The 3,772-nt window shown below is 27.3% G+C and overlaps 1 protein-coding gene across 4 annotated transcripts in view; it reads right to left on the bottom strand.

Moving 5' to 3' along the window:
- LOC106686827 (klaroid protein) overlaps positions 1–3,772 on the bottom strand; it is a 45,330-nt gene that overhangs the window by 29,940 nt on the left and 11,618 nt on the right. The window lies entirely within an intron of this gene.

The following is a 3,772-nucleotide window of genomic DNA, read 5'->3' as shown; positions in this document are numbered from 1 at the left end:
ATGGTTTAAATATTAATATATAATAATTTTAGTATTAAAGTTGTGTTAACAATGCCTTGATTAGCTTAAATAAGCAAATTAATGAATGCTTATAATAATAAGAAATGCTTTTGAACATTTTATTTAAGGCATTTTTCAGTTAAATTATTTTTTTTAATATGATGTTTGTTTTCTTTATGCGAGATTTCTGGATGTTGTATAGGCATTTGATGGTGTCTGCACAAGAGATTTCTTTTTTAACTATAACTGGTGCCCTTGTTCCTCCTGCTACCTCATTCTTAAATCAAAACTCTATAATAAATGAAGAGAAGATGGTTGGGATGCAGTAAGTGAAAACTTACTAATGAAAATACAATATTAATATGAAAAACTTATTTATTAGTGCCAGATGTTTCCGACAGAATTTCAAGCCATCGCCAGGGCTAAGAACAAAAACAAGATAACCATAATGAATAAAAGGAATTATAGAATGATTAAAAAATAACTGAAGTTATAGATACATAAATAGTGTTGAAAGACATGTATAGTGCAAGTACTATATTAAGAAAGAGGAAATAACAAAAAAGAAAATACATATGAAAATCTACTTGGTAAATATATGTATAAAATGAAAATTATTTTAAATAAAATTATGAATAAAAGTGGGAAATAAAATGTATATGTAAGTAATTAGATATCTTTTTAAAATAATAGGATTAAATTTCAAAAATAAAAATAATTAATAAAGTTGACTTTATATTTTATTTCTTTTATCCTGTTATTTTACTTACATATACATCTTATTTACCACTTTTTTCATAACTTTATTTTAAATAGTTTTCATTTTGTAAATATATTAACTAACTATATTTTCATATGTATTTTATTTTTTGTTCTTTCCTCTTTCTTAATTTCAATATTACTTTTATCATTTAGGCTTTATCTTCTTATAATACTTATATTACATATGTCTTCTAACACTATTTTGATATCTACATTATTAGTTATTTTCTTATCATTCTGTAATTCCTTTTATTTATTATGGTTGTTATCTTGTTTTTCTTCATAGCCCTGATGAAGACTTGTAATTCTGACTGAAACTTTGACACTAATAAATAAGTTTATACTTATTCCTGTTCTTCATTTAAGTTCTTAAGTTCTAAGTTTATAATTATTTATTTTAATATGTTGACCTCTCTATATATGTGTTTTAACGTATTTATTCATTAAATTATTTTATTTTATTAATACTATTTTTTTTTTGTTTTTTGTTTTTTTAAACTTATTTATCCATTCAAGTGTAACCAGTTTTTTATTATATTTTCCTTTAAATCTATGTGTTAGTCTTATTCTCGTAAAATGTATCTATTTGTTTGTTTTTGGTAAACTGATCTACTGCTGTGACTATGAATGATGGTCTGATCTCACATTAACGTCTAATATTGAATTTGTTTTAGTGGGTCACTGAAGAGGATCTAGGAGGGTGAATTCCGGAGAGCGAATTTGTTGATCGGGTGAATTGAAAAATTCTGAAAGGGTGAAATTGGAGGAGCAGAAATGAGAAAGAAAAACAGGAATGAATTGAAACATTTGTATTTGTTGTACAGACCGAAATTTATTGTAAAAGGAAACTGTAGGGGAAAAAAAAATTGTTTATTATATCTTATTATTGTATCTCTTTTTTTCTGATTATACCATGTATGTGTAATTTATATATGTCCGATTATGGATTGATAAGTATGCTATGTGAGATAGCAACCTAATGTATTTAGGCAGCATAGATAAATAAAGTATTTCTCTCCTCTCTCTATTTGTGTTCTTCACAACACCCCAACCATCTCTTCATTTGTATATTAGCACGGTCAATTATTAACTCATTATATAACTCTACGATAGATTTTTCTCCATTCACCAGGGTTCAAAAATTTAATTTATCAGACTAATCATAACTATCTAAAGTACTCAAAGAATCAATTCTTATAACATTACTAATCATATTACATAAATAACATATTTCATTCAAATTTTAAAAATGACAGTATCATCAAAATTAGCTTTATGTTTATAATTTTTATGCTGGATCATGGATTTGACTACGGATAAGCAGAGAGAAAAACAAATTTGTTCCGTACAGTTTAAAACATAAAATGTAATTGAAGAATTTCAATTCTGAGAATAATATATTTTTTCGCTCTCAGCATTAGTACAAAACACCTAAATTATTCATTCATTATGAAGGAATTTAAAAAAAAAAAAAGTGTTTCGTTGATGCACTGTATAATACACAAGCATTAACTAATTTTCTCTACGATACACTTCAGAGAAGGGGAAGCACTTCATTTTTCATTAGATCCTGGCCAATTTGCTCCACCACACCTCTACAGAGTACATTACCTAGTATTTACCTTCTTATCTATTGGCTAAAAGATAATATGAAATCCATACATCACTATAAAACACTCAATCCTTGGTTGTCATTCAAAATCATACCTAACACCATAACCTAATATGGTATACTTACTGAAACAAATCTGGACTTTTACTTCAAAATCATAATAAAACATATTATTACTAACACAGCAGGTATGCCCAACTTTTTTACCCCCTAAGAGATATCATCATAGCCCATGAGCATTTATCTCATGATGATTTGTACCTTCTTTTTTTTTATGTAATTGGAAGATGATGACAAAAATCTTTATGATTACTATCAATGCAATTTGAAATTAAAATGGTAAATTATAGCTCTTCCATCAGGGGCTGAAGAATCCAGATTTCCTAAAATCATCTAAGATCTTCTTACCTTGGCACATGATTTAAAATAAGAAACACAGGAGGTGTCCAGGTGAGCAAAATGCTCAAGTGAGAAAAAATAGGATGTCATGTCAGGAGCGTACTGGTGAGAGAAACGCTCAATCTTATCTTTGCGAGGAGGCCAGAGTAAAATTGATGGAGAGATAAAAGGGGGAGTAACATAAATAACTGGAAATAACAGCATCAAATGGTTAGCGGAAAGTAGACAGAAGTATAAACAAAGCAGATGAAATACTAGGAAAATACAGACGTTTATTTCCCATTATGTGCAAAATGATCAGAGCTATACCTCTCCCGATTTATAAGAGGTATTAAAAATAGTTTTTATTGTTAAAAGAAATCACTTTATCTATTTATAAACTAATTATAATTTAAATGTCTTAAAATTCTTTATTTACTTTTTTTACTTTTAGTAAAGAACAATTTCATTTGACAGTTCCATTCAACAAAACTTCACATAACTATCTGATTATTGATTGATAGGTAGTAGTTCAGTAGAACAGTTTTATATATTGTAATAATTTTTTAAAAATATAAAAAATAAAATAAAAAGAATTTTGCTTCTTTTTTAACTTTTCTCAAATATAAGAGATACTTGGGTTCAAATTTAAGAACACTAATATCAAAGGGATAATAGAATTATATTTAAACTTTTATAATATAAAAAGACTCTTAATTTTATTATATAAAAAGAAACTGAGAGAGACTCTTAATCTCAGGGCGTGTGTTACTAGACAATCAGAACAGGCATTTACAATCATCTCAATTAATTTAATTTAAATCTATTATACAAATGTATTCTAATTTAGTTATAACAAAAACTAACCAAGCTCACTATCTTCCTGTTGATATCCTTGATGTTCTTTGTTCTTGCGTCCAAAAATGCTGTTTCTTTGTTCTCCTATCCAATATGGCTTCTTCCTTCATGCTGGACAGAAATTGATGAAGCTACCTCCTCTCTCCTTGAAGCCCCAGAACC

The sequence above is a fragment of the Halyomorpha halys genome, unplaced genomic scaffold (assembly GCF_000696795.3).
Source record: "Halyomorpha halys isolate HHAL.00 unplaced genomic scaffold, Hhal_1.1 Scaffold885.1, whole genome shotgun sequence".
Lineage (NCBI taxonomy): Eukaryota > Metazoa > Arthropoda > Insecta > Hemiptera > Pentatomidae > Halyomorpha > Halyomorpha halys.
The sequence above is the reverse complement of the archived record's forward strand: the minus strand, read 5'-3'. Positions and strand labels throughout refer to the sequence as shown.